Source organism: Chlorocebus sabaeus, chromosome 21 (genome assembly GCF_047675955.1).
Source record: "Chlorocebus sabaeus isolate Y175 chromosome 21, mChlSab1.0.hap1, whole genome shotgun sequence".
NCBI classification, from domain to species: domain Eukaryota; kingdom Metazoa; phylum Chordata; class Mammalia; order Primates; family Cercopithecidae; genus Chlorocebus; species Chlorocebus sabaeus.
This window is the reverse complement of record NC_132924.1, coordinates 117,117,544-117,131,187: the sequence shown is the minus strand read 5'-3', so window position 1 is coordinate 117,131,187 and position 13,644 is coordinate 117,117,544. Positions and strand designations below refer to the sequence as shown.

At 36.2% G+C, this 13,644-nt stretch overlaps 1 pseudogene; it reads right to left on the bottom strand.

The window, feature by feature from the left end:
- Window positions 1-5,012: 5,012 nt before the first annotated feature.
- LOC119621582 (olfactory receptor 2F1-like) lies at window positions 5,013-6,118 on the bottom strand (annotated as a pseudogene).
- Window positions 6,119-13,644: the final 7,526 nt, after the last annotated feature.

Genomic DNA, 13,644 nt, shown 5'->3' with positions numbered 1-13,644 from the left:
GGCTGCTCTGGGAGTGTCTGTCTTATGCAGTTGAGATAAGGACTGAAATATGCCCTGGTCTCCTGCAGTGCCCTCAGGCTTACTAGGATTGGGAAATTCCAGCCTGGTAAATTCTAGTCAGACCAGCTGTCTGCTCTCAAACCCTGTTTCCTGTTAAGATGTTTATCAAGACAATGTGTACACAGCGGGACACAGACCCTCATCAGTAATTCTAATTTTGCCTTTGCCTTATGATCTTTTATTGCCCTTTGAAGCATGTGATCTTTGTGACTTACTCCCTGTTCGTACACTCCCTCCCCTTTTAGAATCCCTAATAAAAATTTGCTGGTTTTGCAGCTCAGGTGGGCATCACAGAACCTGCCGATATGTGATGTCACCCCCGGTGGCCCAGCTGTAAAATTCTTCTCTTTGTACTCTTTCTCTTTATTTCTCAGACCAGCCAACACTTAGGGAAAATAGAAAAGAACCTTTGTTGAAATATTGGGGGCTGTTTCCCCCAATAGAAAAGATAACATTGGATCTATATTTCACAAATATTTAAAAGTGAATGTCAGATATACTAAAGAAATATTGTAATAGGCAAAACTAAAAACCTAATTAAATAAAAAATATAGTATTTTATGACCTACATGCAGGATTTTTTCTTTTTAGAAAAACAAACTTCCAAAGCACAAATCACAGAATAAAAAAGTGATGCTTTTGATTGCCTCAAAATGAAGGCGTTCTGTTCAACAAAGGACTCTATGGATAAAGTGAACAGAGGGATGACAGATTAGAAGCATGTATTTGCAGTGGGTATAACAGAACAGGGCTAACATCTATAATATATCTATCAATAAAGGAATGGCAAACAACTCAAAGGAAAAATGGGCAAAGAAAATGAACATGCAGGTGTACAACAAAAAAAACCCAAACAGCTAACAGTTTGCTTCACTCACTCAGAAAATATATATTTTGTGCCTACTATGAGACAGGCACTATTTTAGAGACTTGGCATATACTACTTTACAAAACAAAGAGCCCTGCCTTCAAGGGGCTTATATATGGGGCAGAGAAGGGAAACCTATATTTAAAAATGCATAAATTGCAAAACTGCTAGAAAAGGTAAGTTTTCTGGAAAAAATAAATCAAGGGAAGAAGGAGTGGGAGTGTGGGTCAGGAAGGAAGTTTGTTGTAACAAATAGGTCAGTCATGTAAATCTCGTTGAAGAGATGATGGTGAAATGAAAAATCAACAGAGGTGAGAAAGTGGCTGTCTAAGGAAAGAGCATCCCAGGAAAAGAGTATAGCTAGAAAACAGGCCCATCTCCACAAAAAATACTTTGGATTTTATTTTTAGTAAATGCAGGGTGTGAGCAGGGTAATTACATGGCCTGAGTTATATTTTAAAAGGTTCCCTCTGAGTGCTGGGACATAAGAGTAAAGCAGAGAAACTTGTTGAAAGCTACTGCAGTAACCCAAGTGGGAGACGGTGGTGTTTCACACCAGAGTGACTGCAGAGGTGAGAAGTGATCATATTCTGCACATATTTTGAAGGTAGGGGCAACAGGATATTTTTGCAGATTTGAGTCAGGTATGAAAAAAAGGGGTGGTGAATGGACTCATCACTGCAATGAGGAAGTTACCATGAACTGAGACAAGGAAGGCATGAACAGAATGATACAGAGTGAGAGTGGCTGGGAATCAGGAACTCAGCATGAGAAAAACATGAGAATGAAACTCTGTGTCTGATTACTTTTCAGAGTAATGGAAAATAAAACAATTTTATCTTTTTAGCTAAAAAAATAAAAATAAAAACATGCCGAGTGTTGTTGAAGTTGTACATAAGGAATGATTGTGCACTGAAGTAGGAGTATAGAGTTATAAAGCCATTCTAGAGATCACTATGACCTAGCAACTTGGTTCCTGTGGAAATACACCCAAGAAATTTTCACACAGGTCTTTAAGTGAGCCTGTAGCATGATATGAATGCCAGGGTGCTGGGGAGTTGGATATTTAGCTACCAGGAATGATAGCTAGAATATTGGGAACACCATGGATTCATAATTGATCACTCTGAACAGTTAGAAGTAGTAGACTAGCAATATGTATGAATCTTTATATTGTTGAGGCTGGGCATGGTGGCTCACCTCTGTAATCCCAGCACTTTGGGAGCCCGAGGCGGGAGGACCGTCTGAGCTCAAGAGTTCCTGACCAGCCTGGGCAACATGGTGAAACCCCATCTCTAGCAAAATGCAAAAAATTAGTCGGCCATGGCAGCATGTGCCTGTAGTCCCAGCTACGCGGGAGGCTGAGGGAGGAGAATTGCTTGAACCCAGAAGACAGAGGTTGCAGTGAGCTGAGATAGTGCCACTGCACTCCAGCCTGGGTGACAGAGTGAGACTCCATCTCAAAACAAACCAACCAACAAACAAAAATACAATAAAAAATACAGTGTTGAGTGGAGAAAATGAATACATAGAATCAGATAACAACATAACACATTTTTTTAAAAAATGGATACATTCACTCTCAAAACATATTTATCGCATTAACAAATTAGAATAGTTGGCCAAAAGACCAGGAAGAAACAGACATTACAAATAAGATATAAGAGAATTAATGCAATATGCAGTATAACAATGTTTTGCTCAATGACTGACCTCATATACTATGGTGGTCCCATAAAATTATAATGGAGTTGAAAAATTCTTATTGCCTAGTGACTTCACAGCTACCGGAACGTTGTAGCAACACCTTACCTTTTCTATGTTTAGATATATTTGGAAACACAAATATTTACCACTGTGTTAAAATTGCCTACAGTATTCAGTACAGTATCATGCTGTACAGGTTTGTAAACTAGGAGAACAGGCTATACCATGTAGCCTAGGTGTGTAGTAGGCTCTGCCATCTAGGTTTGTGCACCTATGGTACACAACTCTATGGTGTTTGCATAATGACAAAATCGCCTAATGACACATTTCTCATAGCATGTCTCTGTCATTAGACAATACACGACTGTAATAAATTTTCAAAAATTAGTAAGAGGTCCCACGTGTTACTCCATATACTGACGAGTATTATTAACCAATTATCTCTGCACATGAGATTTTTAAAAGCCTTATTTTCTAATATCTTAATTCTAACATATATGATCTTTATACACTTCATAAAAGGCAACTCCTAAAATAGCAAAGAACATGTCCATTGATAAATTATTCAATGAGCATGAATTTAACAGCATTGTTAGGCACTGTGACTACAAGGAGCATCCACGTTGCTCTCAAGAAGCTTACAGTCTAACTTGCCAAGACAACACTGCCCTTTCCACTGCAAAAGCAGGTTTTCTTCTTTTGAAAAGTAGGGGATCAAAACAGCTTTATTTTTGAAAATTTACACAATTTTTAGCAGAGTTATTGATGCCAGTAATCTATAGAATTCAAAATTTCCAGTGAAAGGCAATATGTATAAATAAATTAGATTAAGTCTAAGATTTCACACACAAATATCTTGTAGGTCTAGAATCATTTTCTCCATCAATACACATGACTTGTAGAAAAATACATTTTCTTTTTATAGAGATTTATCTGTTTTCTCCCAACCCTTGATGGATGAACACATGCAGTGAAAGAGGGGAGACAGGACACAGGTGCAAACGGGGAGGGAACCGCAGCTGGACCATAACAGGCCCTGCACAGGAAGAGTTTGCATTTTGTTCTAAGCAGGAGATGTAGCCTAATTTATTTTCTCAGATAAAGGTGTCTTCGCCAGGTCAAAGGGCCCAGGTTACCCAACAAATAAATTGCAGCAAAAAGAAAGAGTTGGAGGGGACCTACAGGTTGAAGAGACTTTGAAGACACATGAAGTGGAAATGTGCAGAACTAAACTAGATGGACTAGGGATGTTCGTTTGGGCCCTAAAGCCATAAAGACGTGCAAGAAAGTGATTACTACAAAGATCAGCATAGTAGTTACTATTGGGAAAAGGGGTTGGGTGATTAGGATGGGGCACATGGAGGGGCTTCTGCAGTAGCTGGTAGTTCTATTTTTGATCTGAGCAGTGCTGACAAGCAGGTTGGCTAATGGTAATTCACTAAGTTACACAAGTGTTTAGTGTGGTTTCCTGCTTCTGTATTTTATTTTACATAAAAACAAATAGTAATTTTAAAAATTAAGCTATTGTGTAAAGAATAAAATGTAGAAAGTAGAGATGGAAACAGAGAAAGCAGATCAATCGTATATAATTGTTGATAAAGCTAACAGAATTCATTGACAATTAGATGTAAAGGGAAGGAATCCAGAATTATTCTGAGTGTGTTCCTTTTACTGATATAGTGATGGTATACTGGGGCAAGAGATGAGCAGTTTGCTGTAGAGGAAGCAAGCACAATAGTACCAGTTTAGCCATGTTAAGAATGTGATTCATTTTTCATAACTGTTATTAAGCAAGCAATTGGACACATGTGTTTGGAGCCCATGAGAAAGATCTTGTCTATTCCGGAACTAAGAAAATTAAGAACGTCATTATAGATGTGTGGATAGATAGGTGATAGATGCCATGAGTCTGGGTAAGATCACTTGGAGCAGACAGAGAACAGCAAGCCACTATATCCACAGTAATTTTATAAAGCCCATTTTGAATAACCATATGGGAGAGAGAGGATTGCATAATACTTAGGCCTATAATTTACCCTAAAAATCTTTTTTAAGTAGTTGAATATCTACTCTATGCCAGCCACTCTGCCAGGTATTTTAAAAAGATTATCTATAATCTTCAAAATCATCACACATTAGGTATTATGGCTTCTTTTAATAGCTGAGGGAACTAGAGGTCAGAGATTGTTGAAAGCCACATTGTTGGTGAGAGGTAGGGTCAAGACACAAAGTGTGACTGGTCTCACTCAGAAGCTCTTCGCCCTGTCCACATTATATTTCCTGAAACAAAGGAAGCGTGTGAAGTCTAGGAGGCTAGATTCCCAAGCGGACCCCAGTTTCACAATTGGAATTTTTTGTTTTTGTTTTCTTGCCACATATTTAACAGGGCTGTGATTCTTAGAGGTATAGTGCCAGAGCCAGTGTACAAAAACATGCTCCTCTTGGTCTACCTTGTCAGAAAATCTTAGGAGAAAGGGCATAGCAATCATTTCTTCTTTGTAATGTCTTCCTTTGGACTGTTAGAAGGGAGGAGAAATTCATTGAATCTTCATCCTTTTTCACTAAATTTTTGCAACACTCTTTGTAAGACACTCCGCACATCGTTGTTCCTCAGGCTGTAGATTAAGGGATTAAGCACTGGAGTCACGACAGCATAAAAGAGGGCAGCCATCTTCTCCTGTTCCACGGAGGAGCCACCCACAGGTCTCATGTAGGTGAACATTATAGCCCCAAAGCACATGCAAACCACAGTGAGGTGAGAGGCGCAGGTCCCAAAGGCTTTGCGGCGCCCCTGGGCAGAAGGAAAACGAAGAATGGTAGCAACTATGCGAGCATAGGAGAATAGGACCAGTGAACAGGGAAGCAGGATCACCAGAAACCCTGAGATGGCCACCATGGCCTTGTTGAAGGAGACGTCCACACAGGCTAGCCGTAGCACTGCTAAGGTCTCACAGGCAAAGTGATTAATAACATTGTGACACAGGGGAAGCTGGAAGGTGATCATTGTTTCCATCAGTGAATTTGAGAAGCCAGCCACCAGGCAGCCAGCCGCCAGCCCCAGGCACAGCCCTCCATGCATGATGAGTGTGTAGTGCAGTGGGTGGCACACGGCCACGTAGTGGTCATAGGCCATGGCCCCCAGCAGAAAGAACTCCATGCTGCCCATTGCCAAGGAGACACACAGCTGGAGCACACAGCTGTGGCATGGTATGGACTTCGGGCTGAAAGAAAGTGAACAAGCATCTGTGGGACAGTGCTATTGGTATAACAGATGTCCACAAATGACAGGACACCAAGGAAGAAGTACATGGGTGTATTGAGCCTGCTGTCCAGCCTGATAAGGAGGAGGATGAGGAAGTTCCCCAGCACAGTCACCAGATACATGGCCAGGAACAGGACAAAGAGGAAGACCTGAGTCTCCCAGGCACTGGACAATCCAAGCAGAATGAATTCACACATCCGTGTCTGGTTTTCTCTACCCATGAGCCTCTGAGGAACAAACCCAAGTCATAAATCAGTAAGTCCCAGAACTTCAGGGTGGCAGAAGCTTTATGAGGTCATTTACACCAGGTAGCCCATCTAATATTAAGTGATGTGGTTTTCCAGATTATATACATCTCCTTGAAGGTTCTGGCCACAATAGAACCTGTAGATGTTCGCATTCATTGAGGAAAAAAACCTCTTCTTCCTTAAGTGGGGAAGATTTTATTAAAATGAGTGGACACTTGACTTAAAAAGATCAACTGTGAAACTGGAATCTCTTCTTTTACATCCAATTTCTAATTATAAAGTTTGCTTACTTCTTTGTTGGATACCCGTTTTTCCCTCCTTACTGTCTCAGAATCCATAGTAAAGTAACCTAACAGTTACGAACACATTTTAAATTTTTTGATCTCTGAATTCCCTGACTACAAAACTATGTTGCCCCATTTTTATCCATTTATAATTAGAAACTTGGGGCTTCATCTTAGAAAGCAAACATAAAATAGATTTTTAAGTGATAAAAAACTGTCAAAAGTCTCTTAATCTGGATGATAAGGTAAGAGGAAAGAATGCCCAATGTCATTTCCATCCTCCTGCAGAAAAGTAGCAGAGTATGTGTTCACAGCAGGCTATGACTGTCCAGAAACTATATGTCAGTGATGCACCTACTCTCTTCCCTAATAAATAAGAACTTACATATTTGCTACAAGTATTAGCCTATTAACTGAGAGATAATGGTCATCTAGTTGCATATTCCCACTGGTTCTATTTGCATTATGTCTTGAATAGTGACAGTTTGGAGACCACAGTGCGATGGAAAATAATTAACTGAAATTAACTCATTGAAATGACTATTGATTATCTCTCGCTCTCTTTCTCCCAATTCCCTTTATTCTTATTCTCATCTCAAATACTTTGCTGTTCCACTCCCTTGGAAAACTTTGTCTTCTCTTATCTCTGTACTATTCTCCTTCTATTGTGGCCCACAGAACCAAAAGGTAACACTCTAGCCTGCTCAATACCATCTCCAAACTTTCTAATACTGATGATAAACAGTATTTTGGAAAGTTCAAGGGCTCTAGTATTCAAAAATGCTCTTTGAAACTCTTAGTAATCTGTGTTTGCACCTTATTCAAATCACAAATGATTTGGAAACATTTTATGGTCTCACCAAAGCCTACTCTAAATTTCCCACATATTCTATTTTTTAATTACTCTGTCTTGTGGCAAAAGAAAATGAAACTTAGACCCAGATGTTCCAACCAAATATTACCTACTTTCCATCTGTGGTCAGGTAGTGCCATTAACTGCAGATAAATAGGGTGTCCAGAGCACTTGGATAAGCTAGCAGACAAAAAGTCAATGGGCGTTTGGATATGATAATCCTTTATTCACCTTTGAATAAATTAAGCTTAATAAACCATTCCTATCCCAAGAGATAATTTAGGTAAGTTACAATGAGAGGAGACAATAAAGGTACTAAATGTTTTTTAATTCTTTAAAATTTACTCTAGAGCTTCAAAAGATTAATAAATCACTTCGTAATATTTCTATCAAAGAAAGAAGAAACCTACCCTTTTTTAATCCCTAATGAATAAAATAGTCAAATTATGAAAGCATAACTGGCAGATACTGCAGGTACAAAGGAGAGAGATACATCATCTCAAAGGGGAAAATCAATGCCTGGGACCTGTCAATGTGACTTGGCCATAAACAGACAATATTTTATAAACTAGTTCTGAAAATTCAATGGAGTAGTAGTCAGTTCTACTATGACCTATGAATCAATTTATATAGAGGAATTTCATCAGCAAAGGGTTGAAACTAACAGAGAAGGGTATATTTGATGATGCCTTAATGGATCTCAGGTACCAAATAAGGAAACCTGGTTGAAAAAACCAACTGACATTAATCTCTTGAAGTTTTAAACCTTTTACTTCTTAACAAAAATACAAATAGTTAAAGGTTCGACAAAATTTAGTAATCCCTGATTTTTGGCCAGTAAGGCCCAAGAAGGTATTGATTAAAGATAAAATAAAAATATCTGCAGTTAGCATGTCATACTTCTGTATCATCTTTGTTATTTTTTTTTTAACGGCCTCTTCCTGGGAGTGAATGAACTGCTTTGCCAATGAATTTGCATTTACCAGTTCATCTCTCATTAACTCGTTTCTTGATCTGTCTAAAGGGAGCATAAGTTCAAATCTTTCCTAATTCATTGGAGGGCGGCAATATACGTATCCTTAATGAAATAAGAATATAATGCTAATGGTAAAAATAATGATTTCTTAAGAAAAAAAGCAAAAAATAAAATAATAAAGCTTAAAACATTTTTGAAAATGTGGTATGTAAATAAAAGTTAAGCAGATTTTCTAAAGTAAGGTAGCAATGTTATAATTGACAAAAATAGTGAAGGTGAACGGCATTCCTGTATCACCTTTTCTTCCTGAGTTTATGATTCAAGCTTCCTATGGTGATGAATTACAAGTATTCTTTTCAAAAAACAAAGCCACATGGAAAGCTTGAGTTTTTCCCAAAATGTCAATTGGCTGAGTTGCTCTCCCAATCCCAACTTCCTTAGGTATAGCCACAGTGCTGACAGCAACATATGCTTTGGTTATTCTGATGAAGTTACCTTGTGACCATCATCATTTATGAGCCAGTCAACACAAACCTGTCCTCTAGTCCACATTTCCAGGAGTTAGTGCTGCTGTGTGCTGTGGTGGGATGCAGGAAACATGACCAGCTAAGCCTGGCGATTCCTGTGAAAGCTGTCAAAGCCTTATGCTGGATGCTTCTCTTCTCAGAGGTATCTGAAAATAACTTCCTCCTCAATTTGGCTATTCAAGCTATGGTTTCTTGGAACTAATTGCCAAAATGAGACTTTTATCGTTCCACCAACCAAATTCATTCCTATTGTCACATAAGGCTTAAAAGTCTAGGAAGCAGCTGTGTGTGTTAAGGAGGAAACCCTGGGTTCATGGCTCAAGGTTCTAATACAGCACTGGAGATGACAAGAGGTCAGCACTACCCCAGGAAGAGAGGGCTGGGCAAGAGGCAGGATTTAGAAGTTATTTTCTTTCCCCTTGAAGAGAAAATCTCTGCAGGCCAATTATGCTGTGTTTATTAGGCTTCTCTTACTTTTTCTTCTTTTTTTTTTCTTTCATTTTTCCCCTTCATTTATTTTTCCTTCATTCAGGAATTTCAGTATGGTGACTCCCTCACCTTAAACTCTTACATATACATTTAAGAGAATTTACAAATAAGAATTTAGTGTTTCCTGAGCCCAAAACATGAGAAGAGAATTCAAAGTCCCAGTTCCCCAGGGGACATTCTTCTAAGCCTTTGTTGAAGTTTCACTTTGAGGAAGCTGTAACTTGCCCATGATGTTCTGTTCACGCACTCATGATTTGGAATATTTGACCCAAGTGTCTAGTTATTCATGGATCATCTATACAACCTTTGAACATTATCTTCTTTAACATGACACTTAAGTTGTGCATTATTTGGGATCAAATATCTTTTCACAACTGATGCAACTGTTTTGTGAAACCTTTCTCATTCTGACTACTGAAAGAGTACTTCAATCTGTCAAATTATTTAACTATGTATCTAGTGCTTAACCCTTATATTCTGCAAATACCACAGAAATTTACTAAATACTTTAAGCATCTCAAATTACATATCCATTGTGTTAGATATGTGGGTTGTTTCTAGTTTGTAGCTATTAAAAACAATACTGCTATGAACATTCATAGACACATACAACACACTCACCTTTCATCCCACATATGTACCCATTTCAGTTGCCTGGTAGTGTAATTGCTACATCACAAGTTAAGTGCACGCCCAACATTAGCTAACATTGTCAGTTTGACAAAACAGTTGTATAAATTAAATTTCCATCAACTATATATTAGGATTTTTTTTTTGCTCCATCCATTCTCTACCCTTGTTATTGTCAGGTTTTTTTTTTTCATTTTTAACCATTCTCATAGGTACATAGTAGTATCTCACTGTGATTATATTTTACATTTCCCTAATGACTAACAGCGTTGTACATATTTTCAAATATTTATCGGCCATTTGGATATTCCATTTTGTGAAATGTATATGCAATGTTTTGCCCAGTTTTCTACTGGGTTCTCTCTCTTTTTCTTATTGATTTTGGCTCTTTATATATTTTGAATGTAAGTCATCTGTCATAAAATATTTTCTTCCATGGTGTGGCTCGCCTTTTTACTCTCTTCATTGTGCTTCTGATGAATTGATTCTCTTAATTTTAATGTAGTTTTATATATCAACTGTTTTTCATATAGTTCTAACGTTCTGTGTCCTGAATGAGAAATCTTTGTCTACCACAATTCGTGAAATTATTCTTTATTTTTATCTTCTGGGAGTTTTAATGTTTTGCTTTTCACAGTTAGACCAACAATGTATCTGGAACTTATTTGTGTGCATGATGTGAGATAACAGCTCAGATTCACTTTTTTCTATATGGATATCAAATTGACTGAGCATGTTGAGAGATCATTGCTTCTTCACTACTCCCATGTGTTGCCATAAACCAAATTTCAATTTATTGTGTAGGTTTTTATTTCTAGGCTCTAGGCTCTTTTTTTCTGTCCCATTGGTCTGTTTTTGTATTGCTATACCAATACTACATTTTCTTCATTACCATAGTTTTATAATAAATCTTGTTTTATCATAGTGCAAATCCTCCAACTAGATTCTAAATTTTTAAATCGTCTTGACACTTCAGGCCATATAAATTTTTAATATGATTCTAAAATGTTCTCAAAAATTTCCAGGAAAATAACTTGCCAAGATTTTAATTTGATTTTCATTGAATCTGAAAATCCATTTGGGGGGAAGTGACATTTTTATGGTATTGTGTCTTCCAATCCATGTAAAAATCATATTCTTCCATGTATTTTGTATCTGTATTTTTAATCTATATATACATTTTGTAGATATCTCATTAGATTTGTTCCCAGATTTGAAGTTTTGAAATGTTGTTTTAAACAGTGTTTTTTAAATTATGTGAAAATATAATTAGCCTTTCTATATTGAATACATAAAATGGCTTTTGTGGATGACTGGTGTCATTTCTATCTTATATATTAGGTAGAATTCCTTGAAGAAACACTTGATTTAAAATAATTCTTTGAAGGAAAATTCTTAAACACAGATTCGAATTTTTTAAATATAAGACACATGATTTCTTCATGTGTCCATTTTGGTAAGGTTTTTTTTTTTTTTTTTTTGAAATTTCTCTGTCCCATCAAACATTCAAATTTATGGGCCTAAATTTGTTAATATTTTCTTATATATCTAATTTACATAGAAACTGTGATAATGTGTCTTTTTCTTTTGCTGACATTGTTTTTTTCTTCCAGTTCTCTCCATCCCCTCTATTTTGATCAGTCTGGGCAATAGATTATAAGTTTCACTAGAAAATATTTTAAAATCATTTGATGCAAGGAGGACAACAAATAATCCAAATAGATTATGACACCAAAACACAAGCAACAAAAGGAAACATACGGAAGTGGGATTTCTTCAAACTAAAATGTTTTCACACAGCAGATGGAACAATCAACAGGATGAAAAATCCACCTATGGAATGGGAGAAAATAGTTGCAAACCAAGTATCTGATAAGAAGTTTGTATCCAAAACCTATAAAAACCGTAGACATCTTAATAGCAAAAAAAAAAAAAAAAAAAAAAAAAAAAAACCCACAAATAACCCAATTCAAAAACTGGCAAATAATTTGAATAGCTGTTTTTCCAGAGAAGACATAAAAATGACAAACAAATATATGAAAAGGTGTTCAGTGACACCAATCATCAGAGAAATGCAAATCAAAAAACACAATAAGATATTACCTTACACCTGTTTGGATGACTATTATTAAAAAGATAACAGATAATAAGTGTTGGTGAAGGTGTGGAGAGAAGAAAATCTTTGTATATTTGTGGGAATGTGTGTGGGAATTTGTGTGGAGAAAAGGAAATCTTTGTATATTTGTGGGAATGTGAACTGGTTATATCATTCCAGTATATATTGGATGATGATATTATATATTGGAATATATATTATATATAGGAATATTATTCAGCCATAAAAAAAGGAAATCCTGTCATTTGTTACAATGTAGATAAACCTGGAGGACATTATGGTAAGTGCAAAAATCTAGGCAAAATGTAAGATCTCACTTATATGTGGACTCTTAAAAAGTTAAACTTACAGAAGTAGAGAATAGAACCACAGTTTCTGGGGGATAGGATATGGGGAAATAGGGAGATGCTGGTAAAACTTTGTTATCAGATGAACAAGTTCTGGGTATCTAAGGTATAGCAATGGTGGTGATGGGTGTGTTAATTAATTTGATGTGGTAATCATTATGTAATGTATAAATATACCAAATCATGTCATACTTCTTGAATATATACAATTTTTATTTATCAATTAAATATGAGAAAAGAGAATACAAATAAGGGGTAGTCTCATCCTTGGAAAACACCATTTAATTTAGCAAGTAACAGAAAGAAGACAATTGTTTCCTCCTTTAAGAAGAAAATTCTTAATACTATAAAAGAAAGCGAACATCATTTAAAAATTATCTTCAAATATATATGGAGAGGTCTTTTAAAATATGTAGCTCTTCTGAGCTTCTCCAGCCCAGTGTGGGACAAGTTGATAAATAGCTAGGACCTTGAAAAATCCATGGCTATTACATCAGAACCACTTCGAAAAAATACATATATATCCTAGGAAAATAAATAAAATTTACCCCATCTTCTCTTTGAGAAGGAATGCTGATCTATTAAAAAGATTTGATTACAACAATGTGGCAATGTATTTCACAGATCTATTTTGAAGTTCTATCAAATATTAAAAGAACACATGCTTTCAAATTTGCACCAGATTTTCAAAAGAAAAAAATGAGGGATTATGGCATACCTAATTGTGTAAGATTATCATAACCATGATCCCAAAACTAGATAGGGAATATGAAAGAAAGAAAAATTCAGTCTGAATGAGGAAAATGGATAGAAAACTTTAAAAATCAACATAATCAACAATTAAAAGCCCCACAATTTCAAATATGATAATAACAGTGAACCTGCACATTTAAGTAGCTCAACAAACCTGAGGCATAAAAAATAAAAAAATAAAAACATAACAAAGTGCTATATTCCTAAAATGTTGAAAATAAGTAATGAAGCAAAAATTACAAAAGGAGCCACAAGGAAAAAAGGCACATTGCATACAGAGGAACACAGATAAGACTTACAGAAGAACTGAAAGATGAAAAAAGTGCCAACCTAGAATTCTATGCCCAGAGAATATATATTTCAAAAATGAAAGAGAAATAAAGACGTATTTAGTTATACAAGTGCTACAAAACTGCGGAGCCAGCAGACAAAAGCATCGTAAGCAAAATTAAGGTCATAAACTGATGAAAAAAATAGTAAAGATGAAAGCCGAATTAATAAAACAAAACAGTAAAACAAAGAAA